We start from the raw sequence: 19798 nt of genomic DNA, 5'->3' as shown, positions 1-19798 counted from the left end.
GGCGAGTGACTCACCTCCCGTCTCCCCAAAGCCTTTCCACCATCTACAAGGCACAAGTCAGGAGTGTGATGGAATACTCTCCACTTACCTGGATGAGGGCAGCTCCAACAACACTCAAGAGGCTCGACACCATCCAGGACAAAGCAGCCCGCTTGATTGGTACTCCATCCACCACCCTAAACATTCACTCCCTTCACCACCGGCGCACTGTGGCTGCAGTGTGTACCATCCACAGGACGCACTGCAGCAACTCGCCAAGGCTTCTTCGACAGCACCTCCCAAACCCGCGACCTCTACTACCTGGAAGGACAAGAGCAGCCGGCACATGGGAACAACATCACCTGCACGTTCCCCTCCAAGTCACACACCATCACGACTTGGAAATATATCACCGTTCCTTCATCGTCGCTGGGTCAAAATCCTGGAACTCCCTTCCTAACAGCACTGTGGGAGAACCGTCACCACACGGACTGCAGCGGTTCAAGAAGGCGGCTCACCACCACCTTCTCGAGGGCAAATAGGGATGGGCAATAAATGCTGGCCTTGCCAGTGACGCCCACATCCCGTGAACGAATAAAAGAAAATCTGTAAGAATTAATGGAAATGACTACAGCTGCTCTTGGACTCCTGTGTGGACAAAACTGGTGGTGGGAGTTGGAGTGGGGGCGGGGGGGTTGCGGGGAGTGGAGGTCCATACCAATTCTATTCAATTGCCTGGATGTTGATCAGCATAATGTCTTTTTACCTCTGGGATCTGGGCTCAAATTCTGCCCAGACTAATGGGATGTCTTTGCCGCCTCTAAAGGTCCTAAGTGAAATGAGATTGAGGTAGTTTCAACCGAGTTCCCAGTGGACATGGGTTCAGAGATTGGAACTGCCCATACTTCAGCACAAATTGACAACCTCGTTCCGAGCGCCCAACAGGGTTCCTGATTTGGGAAATGAAAATCTCAAATTAGTGCAGGGAAGAGGGCTACTCTACTGAGCTTCAGGTTAAGGCAAAAAAGAAAAACATTTATGCTGTATGTGATCGAGGAACAGTCACAGCTCCTTCCAAACATCGACCATAATCACTTTGAGGTCATCCTATCAAAATGTCAAACACCCCTTGCATTTTCATTGATTCCTTCCCCCAACCATTGGTAATGGTTTTGCCGACCCACTTTTGGCCCTCCTGTACAATGCACCATTGCACAAGCAAGTGAGCAGCTTCTGCCAAATGTACTCTAACTAGCTGCTGACATGTTCACTCTTAAGCTGACCTAATCTTTCCCCCTCCTTTCCTATGAAAAAGCTCAGCAATACAACTCCCAACATAAATAATGGCCTGGCCAAAAAAATCATGAATGACCCAAAAAAATCTTTACCTTTCCGGCTCATCGAGCAACCAGTGTGCTAAAACTCATACAGAATCAATCTTTGAAATATTAATTAACTAGTTAGCACTTCAGCAATCAAGTGGTTAAGCAGACTATTCAACCGTATGACCTTTATGAACAGCTGGAGTCATAATCAATCACTTTTTTCTGTCCAGTTAAAATAACTCAAAGTATAATGTTTTACTGCAGTTTAGGTTCCTTAGGCCTGTGTGTGTATCAGGCAGTATTTGAATTCTTTACAGGGGTATCTGATCAATTCTTCTATACCTAAATATGTTTACTGTCAAACTCAATAACAGTGCGATGAAGAAATGTAACATGTTTGAATCATTATCTGTTAGTGTAGAGAAAAGTTACATACAAAATTCACCATCTTTAAGATTTTGGGGTCAATATTAACCCCCCCCCCCAACCCATGATGGGCGGGAGAGGATCGGGGAGGGTTAAAATTTTAAAACAGTGAAATGCGACCCCAACCTGCCGCATACGCGTCCGTTTTTACGGCGGTGGTGTGTCTCTGTCCTGATCTCGGGAGGCAGGACACCTCATTATAATATTTATATCAGGCTTCCTCAGTGCAGTCGGGACCCTGATTTAAATTTAACGCTGGCTGGCCGGGTTTCTCAGGGCTCAGGAAACCTGGCAGCTGAATGGAGACGGGAACTGCCAGATCAAGCAGGTAAGTGCTTTTCCAGCACTGCTTGTGAGACAGGAGGAGCAGGATGCCTTCCCTCGGCCCCTCAAGTAAATCTTCTACCGATCCTCACTGCCGTGATCGGCCAACAACACCCCCCTCAAATCCTGATCCCGAGCCTTCTGCCCCGCGAATGGCTGACCCCCCTCCACTTATGCCCCACGATCTGCCGACCCCCCACCCCCATATCCCGCGATCTTTCCCTCCCTCCCTCTTGCCGGTCCAATCCCCCCCCCCCCACATGCCCTGTGATCTTTGCCGATTGCCGGGGACTGTCCCCAACAGTCCTGAGCTGCAGCCTTCTACCGTGGGCTTTCTCGGCCTGCAGCCAGCCAGCCATCTATCTGTCCAGCTGCCGGGCAGGAAACAGAATAAAAAATGATAATGAGGACCTGCCCGGTATTTCTGTGTTTCCTCCCCGCAAACACGCTCTTTCCCCCTCTTCCACCCGCCCCCCCATAAATATTGGGACTTTGTGTATAACATATCCTACCAGGCAATGAATGAATCAGTGTTTCGGATGGGGGGGGCGCGTGTTGGCCAAGGAAGCCCTAAGATTCAGGTAATTTATGAAGCCAGAAAAGGATTGCAATAATATAAACTGTTGACATGCATTCAGTACCTGCTGACCAACTCTCTGGTCATCTTGTGCACCTTCTTTCTCATTCATGCACCCAGCTTTGTTAAGTCTGAATTTCAAATATTCCAAATCCAGTCCAAAATGTGAATTTACCTGAAGTCTTAACCCTAATTAGAACCTCTGTATCAAGACTACCATGGGCCTAACCCTTTCACAGCATTCCTCTTCCCTTTATGCAATTTTTCTTTGCGCTGGAACTAATTAGCAATTCCAGGACATCGCAAAGCATTTCACAGCCATTTAGTTATATTTCTTGACGTGCACTCACTGCTCTTATGCAGCAATCGATTTGGCCATAGCAGGCTCCCACAAACGGCAATGAGCTAAATGACCAGTTAATCTGTTGACTGTTGTCATTGACTCAGAGGAGAATATTCGCCAGAACACCAGGAGAATTCCCTGCTCCACTTCAAATTTACATGCACCTGAACAGCAGACTGGTTCACAGCTTAATATCTCATCTAAAAGACAGCATCCCAGATAAAGCAGCATCCCCTTGGCTCTACACTGAGGTGTCAGCCTAGATTATGAGCTCAAGTTCTGGAGTGGGACTTAGACCCTTAACCTTCTGACCCAGAGGTGAGAGTGGAACCACTCTGCCTCCAAATTACAAACAGATTTTGAAAAACAAGAGCAACACACAAGAAACAGTTAACCGTCACCTTTCAGCAACAATCTTATCTCTGAAGAAAATCTTAAAAGATAGTATTTTAAATGAATCCCTGTAATAATCAAAATTTCTTTTAGTAATGGTTTAATTGTGAAAATTATACCTTTACATCTATGTGCTTATGTTTCCATTGACAACGAGTGTGTGAAGTCAATGTACCTGGCAGGAGAATGTTTTTCTTAAATATATTTCCATTCCTATTATTTTTTTCACAAAAAGCTGCACTTCCAGCTCAAGCAAAATATTCAGGGTGTGAAATTCTGCTATTTTTGTCCCAATACCTTTGCTCTCCCCAATCCTCACACCACTTGCAGTCAAACAGGGAAAAAGGTGATCTATTGTCAGGTCCCAGTCAGTGTTATTTTGAGGCAAACACGATAAGGTACACACACACGGACTGATTTCCATAACCCCTGCCAGGCAGGAATGGGCGGTTACACAATTAAATCAGCAGCGCAGCACTGCTGCTTTTGGAGCTACTTGTCAATCGGAGGGGGTGGGAAATGCAACAACCCATTGGTGCCTGGCATTGAGCCAGGAACCACTGCAGGCCGCTCAAAAATATGTGTAAAAAAGGCTTTTAAATAATTTGTGAAGGGCCAGGAGGATCAATGAGCATTATTGCTCCTCCTCGTCCCACAAAAATCATGCCCTCTCCCCCACCCCCCGATGCCTGACCTTCGGCAGCCCTTACCATGACTGCGTGGTGGAGTCGTTGCATTTCCCACCCCCTCCGATTGACAAGTAGCTCCAAAAGCACAAGCAGTTCACCATTGGAATGCTAATGAGGTCCAACCATGAAAATGATTCGGGCCTTAGTCCACTTCCATTGGGCAGGCCTCTCTGCCTACCACTCCCGCCCTATGGAAGCCTTCACATAAAAATCAACCCCATACAGTCTGGGAATGTCTCCCCCTTCTACTTGGACCATCCCACAGCAGAGTGGACTAAACCAAGAACTGTGAAACAGGACAGTATGCCGTGCCTTGCGGGTTTGGTTTTTAATTTTCACATTTTGTTGAAGGAGGGCAGTAACCCCTGAAAAGGTTATGACAATACATCAAAATGCAAAATATCGGGCATTTTGAAGATCATTTGTACATGCATTATTACATGCTTCCCCTTCCAAACTTGTGAAAACGCCTTTTAATTTCAGATGAAAATCTGAACACGAAACGTGCGACTGCACACACTATGGGTTGGGACTCTATAGAGGGAGACAATAGTCATAAAACAACTTGAGATGTGAGGAAGCTTGAAATGTGGAAGCACGGAGCAATTCATGTTCTAGTTAACACTGGTGTGAGTTTCGTTCTATTTCTATGTGCAGACAAACGCCATTTATACAGCTGCTGTACCTGTCAAAGACACCAGATACATGAAACCACTTACCCCACAAAAAAAGATTTTTATTTTTCTTAAGTGAGGGATAGTGGATGACTCACTAGCAACTATGTGTAAATAAAGAGATATCTAATGGGGAGGAACTGGGCATCATGTTTATCAAATTCAATATATTTTGGGATTTCAATCCATTAGGTTTTTTTAAACCTAGAAAAGTCATGCAAACAAATGGTTAGGTGATTCTACTGAGCAGATTGAAACGTAACAATTTGGAAAACAAAGAACAAGTTTGCTGACCCACGCGATTGTGATAATATTGGAGCTTTCATTCACCACACAGCTGCTATATTATCAAATAATGGTTTGTTTACTACTATCATAGGTATAACCACTACAACAGAACATACTGGGTCATTTTGCCACACTTACGAAAGCCATAGCTGCATGTTTGCAAGCAGTTTGTCGTTTTTCTATAGGAAGTCATACATAGGAAAAATGTCTGTTATATAACTGAAGCAGCTCAACCATATTTATTTCATGGACTGAGAAGGAACACCTTGTCAGCAGTCTCAAGACATCTCTGGTCTCCTTTCACTGGGTCAAGCTCTAGGCAAGGCTTGGCCTGCACATTGATTTCAAATCTATGGCTGCAGAACTACACCTTGACCTGAGGTTACAGACCCAGGTCTACCATCCACCTACTAAACACGTTATATTCTATGATTTTTAAAAAATCTTGTTTTATCTAAACTACAATATAAACCACGCCCCTTTTTCATTGACCCTTTTTCTCTCTACCAGTCAACATTGCAAAAAATGTTAGGAGGCAACATAGATTGAAAATAGGGTAGATCGCAAACTTATTAAACCATGCAAAGCTTTGTTTATTGTTAAGATTGACATACTTCAACATAAGTCACACTTTTAAATCAAAATGAGTGACTGTCACTCTTCATGAGTAATTTTCCTTAATAGCCAAGTCTTGATTATATGAGGGATAGAATGTTTTTCTCAAACTCATTTTCATCTTTTTCAGTAACTATACTCTTGCATTTTCTTCTGAAAAGTCTTTCTTTAGCTTTTTGACAGGCAACCGTCTCTCTGTCCTCTTAACTTTCTAATCTGATTCTTGCCAAGTCACTATCACAGGAAATTCAGATTTTCCAGCTTCCCATTGGCACAGGCTCCTCCACTATAGAGCAGTTACTAAATGGCAGGTATCATGGGTAATGCCAGTGGCCATTATTCCTATTTCTTCTAAATATTGGGCTGAATTCGGCATCTAAATGGGCTGGTCCATTATGTATTCTGTGATGTACTTCAACATATTCTATATCAATGATTTACATGGTGTATTTATATATTAAGCCACTTGACTGCGTGGCACAATTTAATTTAAAACTTTTTTTTTGAAATACGTAAGCCTCCTTACCAATAACTAAAAAAGGCCTTTGCAGACAAGAATTGCCAAAATTAACTTCTGTCAAATGGTTATAAAATTAAAATATTTACTCCACTGTTGTAAACTCAAGTTTCCAAATCAAGTTTCTTTTTTTGTCTGAGGGAGCCACCCACACCATCCAGAGAAGCCCTGCAGTAACTGCCCCATCCCTGTACCTTGGGATGACCAGGAACATTCAGATCAACAGGAATTTCTGGTAATGTCAGTATTGGTACATGCTAAGAAAATACCAACAAGTTTATCTCTTGCTTTATGCGATCAGCTAATTCTATATTCATACCCTCCATACACCCATTGCTATGAAATCATGTAACTGGAACACATTTGTTGTTGGCACCATTTGGGAATGTCAACTGATCCATTGTGATTAAAGTGTCAAGGACACCGAACTGGTCAATACACTATAGTATCGGACAGAGATGGACTGCACCTACCCATGGGTCAGTGGGATGGAGGAACCCCTTCCCCAATTCAAAAGCTTCTTATTGATAAAAAATAACTTTTCTCTGAATGATTTTTTCTGGTTATTCTTTTTATAAACACGTTGCCTTCTCACCAACATTTCATAGTAATGTTATACTTGATTTGGACCTTTTGTTTCCTGTGTCAATGAATTGGTCTTTATTTTTTGAAACTTCACCACAACAAGTACTAATTCAGAGTAATTAAACCGAATCATCTTATCCTCTTCTCCACTGCTGCTGTTGGACCTTCTGTCATGGATCATATTTTAAGTACCCCACAGATTTTTTTTCTGCTTATTATGCTGTGCATGTAAACAACATGCATTATAATTTCAACTCCACCCATTTAAGTTTCACACAATTGGCAGATAGGCATACACATCACTTTGGACATTAGAAGATAAAAATGTAAATGGTTGAACCAAACCAATTGAATTGGCGACAATGCTCAAGACTGTGGAGTATTTGCATGGTCTACATGTCAAAATATTGACACTTTCGTTTTAGTTGTTCATAGGATCATGGCAAGAACCACCACCAGTTTAAACTGCATACCTCGGTTTCAGATTCAACATTAAATAACCCATGTTTTTGCCACGTAAAGTCAAATTTCCAACCTGAGCACACATCTGACAGATATCGCACCAAATTGAAATCTAATCCGATAAGATCAAATCCCAGTCAAGCGTTTCCCTTGTACAAAGTCATTCACTGAGTATAATACAATGATTAAGATCAATTTTATGTGCATGGATCCTATTTAAGTTCCACATTTAGAAGCCCAGGTGCTGCAGTGTCAACTAATTATGGTTTACAACTAACAAGTGCAGCTGTGGATCAGGAACGAGGTAGACATATGAAGACCAATTTTCTTCTCTGTTCCCAAATATTGCCTCAAAAATGGATAGAATGCTGAGGAAAAAGGGTGACATCCTTTGCTTTAATTTTCCTCCTGAACAGCACTGCACACAAACTTCTGCCATGGCTTTGCTGGCCAAGTATCTAAGTACGTCTAAAGAGGGAACGTTTAAATTACATTAAAATGAATGTCAAAGGTATACAGATTTCCTCTAGTAGCATCAGTTGCAGATTGGGGCTAAACTGCTCCCAGAAAAACCTGATGCTACTGATTCCAGAACTGCCATTTTGGTGCTATCTGTGTTAAGGGACAGGCTAATATTGTCAAGAAAGGTCTTTATTTTTGGCTTTTATGAATAAAAAAATGGCTTTGCTGCTTCTTTACTTGTTACAGAATGCAGATCATCCTTTATACTGAGTGGTGGAGGTCATGTTCAGTGCAGTGCCATCTTCCCTTTTGTGATATGACTTATTTGGAGGCAGACGAGGGGAGACAATTACAAGCCTCCTTGTCAGCTGCTGAAGTTGTTTGCTTGGGCTTCTTCTGAGCTACTAACAATGGTTTCCCTCCCCCTCTGCTGACTGTAAACCTGCTCCAGGTCACCCAGAATATCAAAAGGAAACAGTCACAGTCCAACCAACACCCTCTTCCTATTCACCTACCATCATTCTTCATACCCACACTCGTTTCCCTTATTCCTCCACCTACTGTTTGGCATCAGGTTGCTGTCCGCTTACCAGCTCCTTCCAAGGCAGACTGCAGGGGTGCCTAGACTCTTGCTTGCCACCCCAACCTGGTATAGCAGCATGAGCACATTGCAGTGGAAGGCACAGTAAAATAAACACCATGAACAGAGACATACACATTTGAGCTCCTGCTTGTCTTTTTCTTCTTCTGGGTTATATCCCTTTGCTAAGTAAAGTAAAAATATGATGCTTGGGAGTACCAATGCATTAATCAAAAAAGTGTTTCAGTCATCCTGTTAACCAGCATCAGCAGAGGAATGATACTAGTCACACTACAGTGAGATGTCTAGATTTTCTTGTTTCTTTTATTCCAATGTCAGTTAAGGGCCCCTACAGCAGGCCTGTGAGGTTTTACTTGCCTGAGTCACTAGAAGCTTTCTAGTGCTTTTTTCTGTCAATTCGGGACATCCAGGCCTGATTGATTATTGTTCCTCTGTTGAAAATGTCTGTTGACTTGTTATTTTCTCACAGTATAGATGAGTAAAGATTATTTTTAAATATTTCAATCAACCTTCAACACATTTTTATATTCCTATTATTCACACAGTAGGATCCCAGGAGTGCCCAGATTTCCTCTTCTCATCGGACCCACACACATGCTCAGTGCATGATTGTAATATTTAAATCACATCTAACAGGAGGTTCAGGATCTGTGGCCCTGCTCCAATGACAGTGCACTTCTGATGGGAGGTAAATTATTTCTGTTTCCTGGCTATAAGGATCTCCAGCAAAATTGGATAAGCAATTGTAACCTAGTTCCTCGGTCCTCGTTCCTGCAAATTCCAAGTATAAAACGTGCCCATAATTTGGCACAAACTGACAGATACCAATTGCTTGTGTGAGAATTTGAACATAGACACTGGTTCAATAGTAGAAGTTCTGCCAAGGCTGGAGTTAAGACATTTTTTTTGGAGTAGATGGAGTAGATGGGAGGGAGTGTGATTCTCAATGAGAGCCCGATGCTGATACTTGATTACAGAAAGTGAAAAGGCTCCATTACCCAGCGTCGAGATCCTTTAATCGTTGATGAGCACAAAATTCAACCCCATTATGACTGTGTTTCTTTAAGTTGCGATAGTTTGACACAAATTGGTGCACATGGTCTTCTTTAAATTTTAAATTTACTTCTTTAAATTTCACATCAAAACGGGTTCTTCAAAGTAAAGGAAATTACATTGAATTGTCCCTAAATCTAAGAATTGTACCTAAACCTAAGAATTATTGACATATTCACAGCAGCACTCAGTTACCTCTTGCAGCCAAAGTTGACACCCAAGATCAAATGCAGCCAGCAAGCAGGCATTTTATATGGAACCTTTCCCCTCGACCTCCTCCTCCTCCTGTTGCACTTTTCCTTCCACACGACATTTTCTTGATATATATTAATGACTTGGACTTGGGTGCACAATTTCAAAATTTGCAGATGACACAAAACTTGGAAGGGTAGTAAACAGTGAGGAGGATAGTGATAGACTTCAAGAGAATATAGGCAGGCTGGTGGCATGGGCGGACACGTGGCAAATGAAATTTAACACAGAAATTTAACGCAGAACGAGGAGAGGCAATATAAATTAGAGGGCACAACTCTAAAAGGGGTACAGGAACAGAGAGACCTGGAATTATATGTGCACAAATCGTTGAAGGTAGCAGGGCAGGTTGAGAAAGCAGTTAAAAAAGTAAATGGGATCCTGGGCTTTATAAATAGAGGCATAGAGTGCAAAAGTATGGAAGTCATGATGAACCCTTATAAAACACTGGTTTATCCACAACTGGAGTATTGTGTCTAGTTCTGGGCACCGCACTTCAGGAAAGATGTGAAGGTCTTAGAGAGGGTGCAGAAGAAATTTGCTAGAATGATTCCAGGGGTGAGGGACTTGAGTTACGTGGATGGACTGGGGAAGCTGGGGTTGTTCTCCTTGGAACAGAGAAGGTTGCGAGCAGATTTGATAGAGGTATTCAAAATCAAGAAGGGTCTAGACAGAGTAGATAGAGAGAAACTGTTTCTATTGGCGGAAGGGTCAAGAACCAGAAGTCATAGATTTAAGGTGATTGGCAAAAGAACCAAAGGTGACATGAGGAAAAACTTTTTTACACAGTGAAAGGTTAGGATCTGGAATTTTTAAAAAATTTGTTCATGGGATGTGGGCGTCGCTGGCGAGGCCGGCATTTATTGCCCATCCCTAATTGCCCTCGAGAAGGTGGTGGTGAGCCGCCTTCTTGAACCGCTGCAATCCGTGTGGTGAAGGTTCTCCCACGGTGCTGTTAGGAAGGGAGTTCCAGGATTTTGACCCAGCGACGATGAAGGAACGGCGATATATTTCCAAGTCGGGATGGTGTGTGACTTGGAGGGGAACGTGCAGGTGATGTTGTTCCCATGTGCTGGCTGCTCTTGTCCTTCCAGGTAGTAGAGGTCGCGGGTTTGGGAGGTGCTGTCGAAGAAGCCTTGGCGAGTTGCTGCAGTGCATCCTGTGGATGGTACACACTGCAGCCACAGTGCGCCGGTGGTGAAGGGAGTGAATGTTTAGGGTGGTGGATGGGGTGCCAATCAAGCAGGCTGCTTTGTCCTGGATGGTGTTGAGCTTCTTGAGCATTGTTGGAGCTGCCCTCATCCAGGCAAGTGGAGAGTATTCCATCACACTCCTGACTTGTGCCTTGTAGATGGTGGAAAGGCTTTGGGGAGTCAGGAGGTGAGTCACTCGCCACAGAATACCTAGCCTCTGACCTGGTCTTGTAGCCACACTATTTATATGACTGTTCCAGTTAAGTTTCTGGTCAATGGTGACCTCCAGGATGTTGATGGTGGGTGATTCGGCGATGGTAATTCCGTTGAATGTCAAGGGGAGGTGATTAGACTCTCTCTTGTTGGAGATGGTCATTGCCTGGCACTTGTCTGGCGTGAATGTTACTGATCTGGAATGCACTGCCCGAGGGGGTGGTGGAGGCAGATTCAATTATGGCCTTCAAAAGGGAACTTCATAAGTACTTGAAAGGAAAACATCTGCAGGGCTACGGGGATAGGGTGGGGGAGTGGGACTAGCTGGATTGCTCTTGCATAGAGTCAGCACGGACTCAATGGGCCGAATGGCCTCCTTCCGTGCTGTAACCTTTTTACGATTCTATTCTATGACATCTTGATTGCAGAATGTTGTATCTATCACCTCTTATCGACCGACAAACAATATGAGCCCAGCACTGTATTGCTACTGTTCAAACTCCTTGTTCCTATTTTACTGGTAGTTTCCAACACTGGCCTAGAAACCCTTTGATGCAATATTTCATTTGAACTAGTCTTTCTTTTATTTCACTTTCCTTCTATAAACTTGCAATGCAAAGCATTTTGCTTAGTTCCGATAGTCGGCATGAGACCTGGTTGATCTCTGCCAGTGCCATTCTAAAGCCAGTCTCCAAGAAATGAATGGAAGAAGCCTAAACTGATTCTTCCTTGCTCCCTGCCATCAAGCATGTAATCTTCAATTAGCTGATTCCCATCATAGAACAATTTTGTTTTTATTTGTTCTCAGGATGTGGGCAGCACTTCAAAGCCACATTTACTGCCCTTCTGTAATTGCCCTAAGAAAGTAATGAGCCACTGTTGGGATTGTTTGTACAACTGAGCAGCTTGCTATACCACCAGAGGGCTTTAAGAATGAATCAAATAGTGCTAGCTGTAGTCACATGTAGTCCAGACCAGAAAGGGATGACAGGTTCACTTTGCTGAAGGATATTCGTGAACCAGTTGGTTTTCATGTCAATGCAGCAGCTTTCCTGATCACAAATTACCAGATTTATTGAATTCAATTGCACAACTTAGACCATAAGAGATAGGAGCAGGAGTAGGCCATTCGGCCCCTTGAGCCTGCTCCGCCATTTAATGAGATCATGGCTGATCTGATTTTTACCTCAACTCCACTTAGCCGCCCTTTCTCCATATCCTTTGACTCCCTTGCTGATCAAAAATTTGTCTAACTCAGCCTTGAATGTATTCAATGACTCAGCCTCCACAGCTTTTTGGGGTAAAGAATTCCAAAGATTCACGACCCTCTGGGAGAAGAAATTCCTCCTCATTTCCGTCTTAAACGGGTGACCCCTTATTTTGATACTATGCCCCCTAGTTTTAGATTCCCCCATGAGGGGTAACATCCTCTCAGCATCTACCCTATCGAGTCCCCTCAAAATCTTGTATGTTTCAATAAGATCTCCTCTCATTCTTCTAAACTCCAATGAGTATAGACCCAATCTGTTCAATCTTTCCTCATAAGACAACCCTTCCATACTTGGAATCAACCTAGTGAACCTTCTCTGAACTGCCTCCAATGCAAGTATGTCCTTCCTTAAATAAGGGCAGCAGAACTGTACGCAGTACTCCAGGTGTGATCTCACCAGCACCCTGTACAGTTGTAGCATGACTTCCCTGATTTTATACTCCATCCCAATATTCCGTTTGCCTTCCGGATTACCTGCTGCACCTGTATGTTGACTTTTTGTGTTTCATGTACGAGGACACCCAGATCCCTCTGTACCGCAGCATTTTGTACTATTTCTCCATTCAAATAATATTTCGCTTTTTTATTTTTCCTCCCAAAGTGGATGACTTCACATTTTCCCACATTATATTCCATCTGCCAAATTTTTGCCCATACGTTAACCTGTCAATATCCCTTTGCAGACACTTTGTGTCCTCATCACAACTTGCTTTTCCACCTATCTTTGTATCATCAGCAAATTTGGCCACAAGACACTCTGTTCCTTCATCCAAGTCATTGATATATATTGTAAATAGTTGAGGCCCCAGCACTGATCCCTGTGGCACCCCACTAGTTACAGATTGCTATTTTGAAAATGACCCTTTTATCCCGACTCTTTGTTTTCTTTTAGTTAGCCAATCCTCTATCCATGCCAGTATATTACCCCGAACACCATGAGCTATTTTCTTGTGCAATAACCTTTTATGTGGCAACTTATCGAATGCCTTTTGGAAATCCAAATATACTGCATCCATTGGTTCCCCTTTATCCACCCTGCCTGTTACTTCCTCAAAGAACTCTAACAAATTTGTCAGACACGATTTCCCCTTCATAAAACCATGTTGACTCTCCTTGATTGTATTATGTCTCCAAATGTCCTACTACTTCCTTAATAATGGATTCTAGCATTTTCCCATTGACAGATATTAGGCTAACTGGTCTATAGTTACCTGCTTTCTGTCTCACTCCCTTCTTGAATCGGGATGTTACGTTTGAGGTTTTCCAATCCGCTGGGACCTTTCCAGAATCTAGTGAATTCTGGAAGATTACAACCAATGCATCCACTAACTCTGTAGCCACTTCCTTTAAGATCCTCGGATGAAGCCATCAGGTCCAGGGGGCTTGTCAGCCTTTAGACCCATTAGTTTACCTAGTACTTTTTCTCCAGTGATAGTGATTGTTTTTAGTTCCTCCCTCCCCTTTGCCCCTTGATTTTCTACTATTATTGGTAATATCTGCCATTTCCTTGTTTTCCATTATTATTTCCCCAGTCTCATCCTCTAAGGGACCAATGTTTACTTTAGCTACCCTTTTCCTTTTTATATACTTGTAGAAGCTTTTACTGTCAGTTTTTATATTTCTTGCTAGTTTACTTTCATAATTTATTTTCTCCCTCTTTATTATTCTTTTAGTCATCCTTTGCTGGTTTTTAAAGTTTTCCCAATCTTCGGGCTTACCAGTAATCTTTGCCATGTTGTATGCTTTTTCTTTTAACCTGATACCATCCTTTACTTCCTTAGTTAGCCATGGTTGGTTCACCCTTTTTGTGGAGTCTTTCCTCCTCACAGGAATATATTTTTGTTGCGAGTCATAAAATATCTTTTTAAATGTTTGCCACTGCTTATCCACCATCATACCATCTAATCTGTTTACCCAGTCCACTTTAGCCAATTCCGCTCTCATTCCTTCATAATTGCCCTTATTTAAGTTTCAGACCCGAGATCCTTGCTCTCAAACTGGATGTGAAATTCTATCATGTTATGATCACTGCTTCCCAAGGGATCCTTTAATTTGAGATCATTAATTAATCCTGTTTCATTACCAGATCCAAAATGGCCTGTTCCCTGGTTGGTTCCCCGACGTATTGGTCTAAGAAACAGTCCCTAACACACTCTGTGAACTCCTCCTCAGGGCTATTTTTGCCAATTTGATTTGTCCAATCTATGTGAAAGTTAAAATCGCCCATGATTATTGCATTACCTTTTTTACAAGCCCCCCTTATTTCCTGATTTATATTTTGCCCTACAGTGTAGCTACTGTTAGGGGGCCTATATATTACTCCCACCAGTGATTTCTTTCCCTTGCTATTTCTTACCTCCACCCAAATTGATTTGACATCTTGATCTTCTGAGCCAAGATCATTTCTCACTATTATACCAATTTCATCCTTTATTAACAGAGCTACCCCACCACCTTTATCTTTTTTACTATCCTTTCGAAATGTTAAATAACCCTGAATATTTAGCTCCCAATCTTGGTCACCTGGCAACCACGTCTCTGTGATGGCCATGAGATCATACCCATTTGTTTCTATTTGTGCCGTCAATTCATCTATCTTATTACGAATGCTGCGTGCATTCAGCTAAAGAACCTTTAATTTTATAATTTTACCATTCTTTCCTACCCTGGCCCCATTTTCTAGTGCACTCTTATGTTTGTACGCTCTGTCCCTTCCTGACACACTCTGTTTATCATTACCCCCATCACTTTCCTGTACTAGTTCTTTGTCTTTTCTCTTTATCAGTCTAAACTTTGCCCCACCTGAGACCCCCCCCCCACCCCTATTTAGTTTAAAGCCTTCTCTACCGCCCTAGTTATTCGGTTTGCCAGAACACTGGTCCCAGCATGGTTCAGGTGAAGCCCATCCCAACGGAACAGTTCCCCCTTTCCCCAGTACTGGTGCCAGTGCCCCATGAATCGAATCCCACTTCTCCCACACCAATCTTTGAGCCGAGCATTCATCTCTCTGATTTGATTTACCCTGTGCCAATTTGTTTGTGGATCAGGTAATAATCCAGAGATTATCACCTTTGAGGTTCTGCTTTTTAATTTAGTCCCTAGCTGCACAAACTCCCTCAGCAGAATCTCTTTCTTAGTCCCACCTATGTCGTTGGTACCTACGTGGACGACGACAACTGGATCCTCCCCTTCCCACTCCAGGTTTCTTGCTATGGTGGGACTTGAACTCACAACTTCTAGTTAACAAGACCAGTACCATAACCACTACACTATCCAGCTGAATTCTAAGAACCATGAACACAGATCTGCAATATACTGCTCCATCTCACAGTGCAGTGGAGCTTCAACACTTCACATTGTGCTGCCCCTTTTATTTCAACTAGTCTGATACATCCTTACATGTGCTGGAATTTCCCTTCCTGTTTTTCCAGCATGAGCCAAAATTTATTGATGTAGCTGATGTATTGCGGCTGGTATCTTGTGCAATTACAGACAAGCGCAAGTCACAGTCATTATAGCAGTGGGTCCTGTGTATGGGTAGGAGGGCCTCACTGAAACTAAGAATGAGAATGTGCATTACAACAAGACAATAACTAAAAGCACCATGAAGTTTGGATGATGTCACATCATTTTTAGTCATATTTTCTGTGTAATTACATAACATGCCATGAAAATTGGTAAAATCCTTTAAGATTATGTCATGGCAAAAACAAGATAGAAGGATGTAAACAATTCAAAAATTGGGATGAGTAATCCACTCACTCTCTGCCATATTTACCACAGGAGAACAAACTGCTTAGAATCAGCTCTTAAAGGGACCTCCATTTCTAAAGTGCAGTTCATATTTTAGGCTCTTTCTACATTGACTCACAGCACCAAGAGTGTGGCTCTCAAGCAGTTACACGCGTCTTCAGAGCACCACTCTCCTCATTTACCAGCATGCTACCAGTTCCTAATTGTCCTTTTGAAAGGTGAATAGAAAGCAAGCCCACATTTTCTACTGTGGGGTCATAGTTACCTCCTATGTGTTGCATTGCAGGAGGAAATACAGGGCCTGCTGCTAATGGCACAGCATCAAAGTAATGCACAGACTGGCACTGACGTGATGGCATACATTTACCTGTGTTTACATGGAATAATCTGCTCTGTCTCATCGTCTTACAACGCTTTTGCAACACCATGCTGGGCAGCTATGTGTATGTTATGGAACATAAGATGTGTCGACAGACAAGAAGATATTTAAACTCCTGAAGCAGGGATTAAGGGTTGGCAATTCACATGGTCATTTCCTGGATATATGGTTCTAAAGCCCAGCTCCAGTACTTGAGCTCATAATCTATACTGACACTTCAGTGTAGTACTTAGGGAGTGCTGCATTGTCGGAGGTGCAGTCTTTTGGATGAGACACTAAGCTGAGGGCCCATCTATCTGTTCTGGTGGTTCATGTGCACATTAAGGATCCCATGGCACTATGCAAGGAAGTGCATGGAGTTCTCCCAGTATCCTGGACACATTCTTCCATCAACCATCATTACTAAAAACACATTAACTGTTATACTTGCCATTTGTCGATTGTGGAATCTTGCTGTGCTCAAAATGGCTGCTGCATTTGCATACATAACATTAGTGACCGCATTTCAAAAGTAATTCATTGGTTGTGAAGTGTTTTGGGGCATCTTAAGTAGGTGATAACTTGCTAAATAAATGCAAATTCTTTCTTTCTTTCTAACAGCTCAGATTTACATTTCAACTGTAAAGCATCTTGTACTATTCAAAATCCACTATTTATTTCTAATGTCAAATCTGTTTTCTAAAGCTGCACTGGAAAAAAATATATTGAGGTCGAGCTTCCGTTTGTTTACGCCAGTAATATCAACATGATCTGAATCAGCTGAACCAGCACAAAAGATCGGGGAAATGTAAGTGGGTTTCGCCCCAAACCACTTATGTTCGTGTTTTCCACGATCTTTTATGCTGGTTCAAGATTCAATTCAAACGGATCAGGCCCAGCCCACGAAACTGGCCACGCTCCCCAGGGCAAAATTGCACGTTTCTGCCGATTGCGCTAGTTCAGGACGGATCTTCAAATTACACTCATTTTCTAAAGCACACAAGCACTAGTGGGCATGTTTTAAAAGTTTTTCATATCAAAAAATATTTAATTTACTAAGAAACTGAATTACACCAATTAAATGGTTCAGTATCATTTTTAAAGTCATTTTCGGTGATTTTAAATCAGGTTACTCACAGGTGGAGGACTCGACACCCTTATTAAAAATGCTTATTTTAATAAATCTCCACCAGGTTACCACTCTTAGATACATCAAGGAATACTTTTTAATGGGAAGAGAAAAAACAATTACGTTCTATTACACTGCCCAACTGCGCTGGTTCATTGAAGATTTTACGTTCATGATTATGCAAATGAATTTTATCGTAAACTTGAACTGTCACGTAACCAGCGCAATTTCGGGTGCATTTTAGGTGAAATTTCCCGATTGCGCCCAAAGTGGAAACTCTACCCCCATGTTTCCTTAATGTTAATTTGCCCAAACACTGTATAGTATCCAGCAGCCCTACTTCTGCTAATGTGTTATTGAATCTGTCCTTTGTGTCTAATTGGAGTTGGCATTATGATGTGAATTGCACAATGTATCACTGTGGTAAGGTGTGTGTTTCCCAGGTCTTGGTAACCCTATCCTGGGCAGATTCATCAATTGAAGGCCCAGCACTTGAAAAATTGGAGGAAAAGGCATTCGGGCCTGCACCTGCCTGCCTCCTAGTGGTTAGTTAAGAGTGAACTGGTAAAAGAATGGAAACAAGGTGCCAACCTGCCAGCTCACTTAAGGGAAGGTGCAGAGAGACGCAGAAAATAAAGAACCATAATAAAAAAAAACAGATTTTTCTGACTTGTCTTCAATTGCTATTGGAGAGAGTCCCTGCGCTGTTTTCAATTTTGATTTTTGCAGGAAAGCATTTTGAAAGCAGATCTGAAAATGCAAGTGAGCAGCTCACCTTAGTGGGTTATGAGTCTTCAACTGTGTGTGAAATTTTCACTGTGTTGTTGTGCCTTCTATGTATGAAAAGCACCACATTCAGGAGTCCCTGTGGAGAATATGTTTTCCTTCTAATTTGTCTTCCCTCCTCCTGTTCTGAACATATTGGGTGTAATTTTGACTTTGTGGTGTAAAATGGGTGGTAGTGAATCGGCTTGATGTTAATGGAAATAAAAATCAGGAGAGATGTAAAATGGGTTGCCATTTCGCTATCACCTGTTTTACACAATCGCACAAAGTCAAAATTATCCCCATTGTCTCTTGTTGGTGTGCTCCCATGAGTGCCAGTGCCTCATCTAAGTGGCCACTGTCAATCCTGATCCTGCCCTCACCTGACACCCACACGGCACACTTTCCAGCAAGGTGAGCAGAAGTGGAACCCTCGCTGATTCTTTTTTTCTGCTTCCTAACCTAGGGGCCCTGAGGCTAATTGAAGCATGCAACTGCTGCCCTGGCTGAGAACAGATTGGAGATCAAACATGGTTTGTGTCACACAATTACTTACTGGCCTTCTAACTGAGCCATTGGTGTAGCTGAAGAGAAATTACTTGATTTGTTTTCTCACAAATAAATTCTCAGGTTAAAGATCAGCTGTTCATGACTTTATTTCCATTGATGATGGCTTCCTCAAGAGGAGATAATTGGTATTTGGGTCCCTCAAACCACTCATTTGCCCCAAAGAGAAAGAAAATGCTCACTATTGGCTCATGGCTGAAGCTGTTAAGATTAGAAATATTCTGAAGATGTTGCCATCCTGTTTTATGGCACTATCACTAAAAATGTTCTTAATATTTATCAGAAAAATTGTATTAGTCCTATGCCAGGTAAAAATGCATGAGGAGAATTTCCATGGTGCATGGACATAATGCATTGTATTTTGATTCCCCTCACTCCCACTTGCAACAGTATTGGGTTTTACCAATGTTTCACTATGACTGGGCAGTGACTCAACCCTGTGTTGTCAATATCGTCATCTCAGAGAGCAGAAGCAATGGCAATGACTCTGCTTATCAATGGAAATCCAATGAGGGGAAATACTTACCTACCACTGATCCCATTGAGTTACGGGTTCCCAAAATTAATTTTCCTCTAACCTTTCTTTGTCGAGTGATGCCATTTCCTCACTGCCAGTCAGTTGTAACTGTTGTTACACTATTATAAAATACAACAATTAGAGAGCATGGACTCAAGCTCAGAAGAGGGAACTGCTTTACACTGAGGTAGGAATGCACAGAACAGACTGTGTGGAGAGGTCGTACGGTTGGATAACGTTAGGAAACCCAAATGGGGACTGGATGAATATTTGGCAGAGAAAGGAACGAAAGGTAAAGCAATGTACAGCATTTTTCAAACTTTGGGAGCAGACAGATTGACTGAAATAGTCTCTTTCCGTCCTCCACATTCCTATGAAAGTGAATCAGGAATTTAATTATAATTTCAATTAATATTAATTATCCCACAGATTGTTGCACTTGACGCTGTGAAGCAAAGCAAAATGATT

The 19798-nt window shown here is 42.3% G+C and overlaps 2 long non-coding RNA genes across 3 annotated transcripts in view; one reads left to right on the top strand and one right to left on the bottom strand.

Annotated features, from left to right (window-relative positions):
- The window catches only part of LOC137327696 (uncharacterized), a 333654-nt gene that overhangs the window by 201359 nt on the left and 112497 nt on the right, over positions 1-19798 (bottom strand). The gene's annotated exons all lie outside the window — the stretch shown is intronic.
- LOC137327695 (uncharacterized) lies at positions 1997-18869 on the top strand. 2 transcript variants are annotated; one of them, XR_010964519.1, is made up of 3 exons: positions 1997-2058; positions 8806-8948; positions 18713-18869. It is a non-coding gene; the product is annotated as an uncharacterized lncRNA (long non-coding RNA). The 2 variants fall into 2 exon arrangements; XR_010964520.1 differs by lacking the exon at positions 1997-2058 and adding an exon at positions 6298-6385.

Source organism: Heptranchias perlo, chromosome 12, assembly GCF_035084215.1.
Source record: "Heptranchias perlo isolate sHepPer1 chromosome 12, sHepPer1.hap1, whole genome shotgun sequence".
NCBI classification, from domain to species: Eukaryota; Metazoa; Chordata; class Chondrichthyes; order Hexanchiformes; family Hexanchidae; genus Heptranchias; species Heptranchias perlo.
This window is presented reverse-complemented; position numbering and strand designations above follow the sequence as displayed.